Source organism: Elephantulus edwardii, unplaced genomic scaffold, assembly GCF_000299155.1.
Source record: "Elephantulus edwardii isolate Elephantulus edwardi_28Jun2011 unplaced genomic scaffold, EleEdw1.0 scaffold00530, whole genome shotgun sequence".
NCBI classification, from domain to species: domain Eukaryota; kingdom Metazoa; phylum Chordata; class Mammalia; order Macroscelidea; family Macroscelididae; genus Elephantulus; species Elephantulus edwardii.
Window position 1 is genome coordinate 151,011 of NW_006400280.1, and position 6,320 is coordinate 157,330.

Sequence of the window (6,320 nt, forward strand, 5' to 3'; positions counted from 1 at the left end):
CAGCGCAGGAGGGGAAGACCCTCTATGAGGTGGATTGATTCAGTGACTGGGGTACTCGGGATGGGTGTGTCAGAGGCAATGAGACTGGCACAGGACAGAACAGGGTTTAGGTCTGTTGTACATAGGGTCGCTATGAGTAGCAAACAGACTCGACAGCACAGAACAACTACAACAACAATTCCTAAATTTAGAAAATTGCAATTTGTTCAGGTTATTATTAATATCAATTCCGGTTTTGTGGTAATATCTTGTTTATCTGAAAAAGCAACTAAATATGTTAGAAAACATTGTTTATTAGCTTTTTCTATATTAGTAATTCCTAAAGTAATCATAAGTGATAATTCTCCTAGCTATATCAGTAAAAGCTTTCAAAATTTTTGTAAATATTTTACTATTTGTCATAAAACTAAAATTCCTTACAATCCTCAAAAACAAGGTATTGTAGAATGTACTCATTCCACTATCAAAAATTATTTAAATAAAATTAAAGAAGGTGGAACTGGAATACTATATCCTCTAAATTCAAATAATTATATTTCACATTTACAATTTATTTTAAATTTTTTTAATTTTGGATGACAATAAAAGTTCTCCCACATACACACAATGGGGACCCACACAACGAAAGTATGCTGAAATAAAATGGAAGAATGCATTAACAAAGCCATGAAAAAGACCCAACCCTGTGTTAATACGGGGTCGAGGCTATGTTTGTGTTTTTCCACAGAACTCTGAAAGTGCAAAGTGCCTTACTGGTATGCTTTGCAGAAGATGTTTCGCCTGGCAGAAATAAGGTTGGTCATATTGCTGACTCTGACAATGAGGATTCAAGCTGAATCTTAAAGGACATATGTTTCAGATCCACCTTTACTTCACACTGTCAGCTGGAGGAAAATGTTACTGCAGATTTGAACTTGTACAACTGGGCTTCATCAAATAAAGTCGAAGGTAAAGGATCAGTAGAAGAAAGTTGGACTATTAATCACTGTAATTATCAAACTGAATTATGAAAATTAATTGCAAGTATGGGATCAATATATATTTCCTGTATATCAAAGGATAAATGTAAAGGATATTATGTCGCAAATGCCAAAGTCATGTCTTGTGTACCTGAACCATATGTCTTATGAATTGGAAATAATGTGATCACTGGTGATTACCCAAAATAAAATGTAAACTGTTCTCATTGTAAAATCTCTAACTGTATCAGCTCTATTGCCAAAGATGACTCAGTTTATTCTAAAGAATCCTCCTTTTGTTAAGACACCAGTAAAATTAAATGATATTTGGTATGATGATGAAAGCCTGCAAATTTTTAAAAGAGTTACATAGGTTATCATTAAGAATCAAAAGAGCTATAGGCCTTGTTATTGTAGGAATTATTTCTCTTCTCTCTATGCTTGCTGCTGTCTCTACTTCTACTGTAGCTTTGACACAAGAAGTTCAAACGGCTAAGTTTGTAAATGGGTTAATGTATAATGTGACAAAAAACTGGGTAGAGCAAGAAAATGTGGACAAAGTTATGGAACAAAAATTAAATGCTTTGTAGGACATGATAAATGTATTAGGAAATATGGAACAACAAATTAGAGTGAGAGAAAAATTAAGATGCCATGTGGCCTATGATTCTATTTGTGTTACAAAATTAAAATATAATAGCTCAGATGATGATTGAATAAAAATAGTATCTCATTTAGAAGGAATTTGGATGTCAAATATTGATTCTCTTCACTTGTATGAGTTGCACCTAAGAATTATAGAGATGCAGAATACTCCAGATATAAACATTTCTCCAGCAGAACAAGCTAGTCTAATATTTGAAAATCTGAAAAACTGGTTTCCTTCAGTAACTTCATTTAAAAATCTTTTTACGATTGTTGCTCTTTGTATTGCTATAATAGGTATACTATGGATCCTCCCTTTTGTTGGTCATATATTAGCCAAGTGATATAAAGTATTGCTAGGTAAAGTGCATGGAATTCAACTTAAGGCCCTCCCCAGCCAAATGCAGCATGTGTAGCCAATGATGTGTAAGGAAAGAGACTCGCTCATGATCCTAAGACAGGGAGTAGCATAAGTTGCTATTATCCCCATTACGGGCAACTTGAGTTTGAGTTCTCTTATCCACGTAAGACAGGCAACATCCCATATTTTAATATTTCGGAAAGGAAGAACTGTCAGGGGCCTGGCTAACTTGCAAAGCAAGATTAGCCCTGTACTGTAATAACCAGCAAGACTAATTCTATCTTGGCTACAACATCTGCTTGGCAATAAACAACTCAAGGAAGCAGGATGTTAATGAATAAGAGTGACCAAAGGTCTCAGACCTTAGGCAATGTTATCTACCAAAACTCTTTGTTTCTTAGAGCACACAAGAAGGTATGCTGGAAAACATCTTTGTATTGTGCTGAGGTCTGTGAGAGTTAATGTTTGACCTGATAGTCAACATCTCGGATAAAAAGAGATAATGTGATTGCTACTGCAGACGTATTTCTAAAACCTATATATGCTTTTCTAAAATTAGTAAATTCGCTATTCATCACCAGCGATAAGTCTCTCTGTGCCTTCATTTCATCTTCGTCCCTTCTCTCGGTGGGTTTCGCTATAACAGGGCTGGACCTTGTTAGTTGTTGTTATGTGCTTGCGACTCATAGCAACTCTATGTAACAGAGCCCTAAACCCTGCTCTATCCTGTACCAACCTGTCCCTGACACACCTACTCCCATTAGCCCAATCACTGAATTGATACATCAGATCGAGGGTCTTTCCTCTCTTGCACTGTCCCTCCACCCTCCCAAACATGATTTCCTTCTCCAAGGACTGGTCCCTCATTGAAACATGTCCAGAGTATGTCAGACGAAGCTTCAGAATCCTTGCCTCCAAGGAACAATCTGGTTTCATCCTCTCCCGAATGAACCTGTCTGTTCTGCTAGCAGTCCATGGTATATTCAACACTATTCTCCAGCACCACAGCTCAAAGTCATCAGTCATCTTTCTATCATCTCTAGTCATTGTCCAGCTCTCTGACGCATAGCATGCAACTGCAAAGACTATGGCCTGGATCAGGAGAACCTTAGTCTCCAGCCTAATGTCACTGTTCTTCAGTACTCTGGAGAGGTCCCTGATAGCTGACTTTTCCAATGAAATTCATTTCTTGATTTCCTGGCTGCTGGTACCAAGAGTGTTGATTGCGGAACCAAGCAAACTAAAACTTAACAATCTCAATCTCTTCACCATCCATCATGATGCTCCCAATTGGCCCCATGGTGAGAATCTCTGTTTTCTTGATGTTGAGCTTCAATCCATATTGAAGGCTGCAGTTCTTGAACTTCTGCAGCAAGCACTTCATGTCCTCTTCTGTTTCAGGAAGCAGAGTTGTGTCATCTATATAACGCAAGCTGTTGATGAATCTTCCTACAATCCTGATGCCACATTCCTCTTCATACAGCCAAGCATCTCGGATAATCTGTTCTGCATACAGACTGAAGACACCATTCCCAATTTTGAACCAAGCAGTCTGTCTCTCTTTGCTCTGTTCTGATGACTGCCTCTTGGTTCAAGTATAGGTTTTGCATAAGGACAATAAAATATTCTAGGATTCCCATTCTTCTCAGTGTCAGCCACAGTTTGCTGTGATCCGCACAGTCAAAAGCCTTTGTGTAGTCATTGAAACACAGACAGACATTCCTCTGCTTTCTGCTAAGACCCATCTGCATTAGCTATAATATCCCTAGTACCACAGCCTGCACATCTGGCAGTTCTCTGTTGACATGTTGCTCCTGTTGTTTTTGGGTAATTCTCAGCAGACTCTTGCTTGCATGTGGTACTAGTGATATTGTTCCATAATTTCCGCACTCTGTAGGGTCGTCTTTCTTTAGAATAGGAACAAATATCAATCTCTTCCAGGTGGCTGTCCTCCAGATTTCTTGGCACAACTTAAGTGAGCATATCCAGGGCATATCATCTGCATATAGTTTTACCTCGTCTTTGCCAAACTGGATATCTCTCATTTCCTTCTCTTGCCTTATTGCTCTAAGACTTCCAACACAATATTGGAGTGGCAAAAGTGGGCAGACTTACCTTGTTCCTGTTTTCAAAGGGAACGTCTTTACTATCTCTCTATTAAGAACAATGTTGGCTCTTGGTTTTGTACACACAGTTTTCACTATTGTTGAGGAAATTCCCCTCAACATGAACCAGGAGGGAGTTTTCAAAACAGGCAAAAAACACTGCATGGGAAGTAGAGTGTCAGGGATGTGTCCTATTTCCATACCTCTCCAATCTATACACAGAACAAACCAGTCAAGGAGACTTGTATTTATGGGGATGACAACCTTGTGCACTGAAACTGAGCACCCGAAGCATCTGCTGCAGAAACTCAAGGACTTAAGTTGTTAGTATGGATTGAAGTTCCACATCAAGAAAACAAAAATTCTCAGACTGGGTCAATTGAAAGCACCATGACAGATGTAGAAGAAATTAAGATTGTCAACAATTTTTACTTGCTTGGGTCCAAAATTAACATTCTTGGAAGCAGCAGGCAGAAAATCCAAAAAGGAACTGGATTAGGAAAGTCTGCTGTCAGGGACCTTCAGAGTGCTGAAGTGCAAAGATGTTGGTCTAGAGACTAAGGTGCTCCTGATCCAGTACTTGCTATTCATCAGAGAGCTGGACAATGAATAAACATGACAGAAGGATTTATGCCTTTGAGTTGTGATGCTGGAGAACAGTGTTGAACATACCATAGACTGCCAATAGAACAAACAGGTCTATCCTGGAGAGGGTAAAAAGCTCTTCTCTGGAGAAGCTCTGTCTCACAGACTTTTGGCCAAGAGGGACCAATCCTTAGAGGATATCATGCTTGGAAAAGTAGAGAAGTAACGCAGAAGACGGTCTTAGAAAACATGAGATTGACACAGTGACTGGAGCAACTGGGGCAGGTATGTCTGAGACAGTGAGACTGGCTCAGAATAGAACAGGTTCAGCGTTATTGTGCATAGGGTCTCTATGAATCACAGGCAACTCAACAACATGTAACAACAACCCTTAGGTAGGGAGGCAGTTTTTTAGAAGATTCTCTCTACTCTCCCAGTTCTGTAATAAAGTGCTTTGGATATTGCAATTTATCTGTCTTATTGGCAAATGACTACAGGAAAAAAGCTCTTGAATGCAGTAACACCTTTTAATATATGACTGTCAGTGTGAGTAGATTAGATACCTTGGTCAAGCTGAATTGTAGAGGTGGGATAGGCTGGGCAAGGCAGACATCAGAGCAGCAGGGCAGGTCAATGCCGTGTGGTGCAAGCCTGGAGAGTTTGTCCTTAAAAGTGACATTATTTTTGTTTTTTTAAAAAAGTGACATTGATTTTGTCAAGTGAGGAGGAGGAGGAGGAAGCAGCGGACGCTGGGGGCCCTCGGTGCTGTGCGCCCGGCCCGATTTGCATTTTAAGATTGAGCCTCAGAATGAAGGTCAGAGGGTACCATCGTTGAAGAAAAGGCCACACATTAAGCGCCAGCTCATCAAGAGTTCCCAGTGGAGAATGTGATGGGATCGGTAGCATGTCTGCGGAGAGCGGCCCTGGGACAAGATTGAGGAATCTGCCCGTGATGGGGGATGGACTAGAAACCACCCAGATGTCCACGCCGCAGGCCCAGGCCAGCCCCAGCCAGCTGCCGCAGCCAGCGCCAACCCCCCACCTCCTGAGACCTCCAACCCCAACAAGCCCAAGAGGCAGACCAACCAGCTGCAATACCTGCTCAAAGTGGTGCTCAAGACACTATGGAGACACCAGTACGCGTGGCCTTTTCAACAGCCCGTGGACGCTGTCAAGCTCAACCTCCCTGATTACTACAAGATTATCAAGACTCCCATGGACATGGGGACGATCAAGAAGCACTTGGAAAACAACTATTACTGGAATGCTCAGGAATGTATTCAGGACTTCAACACAATGTTTACAAACTGTTACATCTACAACAAGCCTGGAGATGACATTGTCTTAATGGCTGAAGCTCTGGAGAAACTCTTCTTGCAAAAAATCAATGAATTGTCTACTGAAGAGACGGAGATTTTGATCGTTCAGGCAAAGGGACGAGGCCGAGGAAGGAAGGAAGCAGGGATAGCAAAGCCTGGTGTCTCCACGGTACCAAACACAGCGCCAACATTAACGCCGCCACACACCCAGGCCCCTCAGCAGAACCCACCGCCTGTGCAGTCTGCGCCTCATCCTTTCCCTGCCGTCACCTCAGACCTCATCGTCCAGGCCCCTGTCATGACAGTGGTGCCACCTCAGCCCCTACAGGCACCCCCGCCAGTGCAA

At 41.4% G+C, this 6,320-nt stretch overlaps 1 protein-coding gene and 1 pseudogene across 1 annotated transcript in view; one reads left to right on the forward strand and one right to left on the reverse strand.

Annotated features, from left to right (window-relative positions):
* LOC102871617 (monoacylglycerol lipase ABHD12-like) overlaps positions 1-6,320 on the reverse strand; it is a 165,947-nt gene that overhangs the window by 102,588 nt on the left and 57,039 nt on the right. The window lies entirely within an intron of this gene.
* Positions 5,560-6,320, forward strand: part of LOC102870399 — a 2,249-nt pseudogene continuing 1,488 nt past the window's right edge.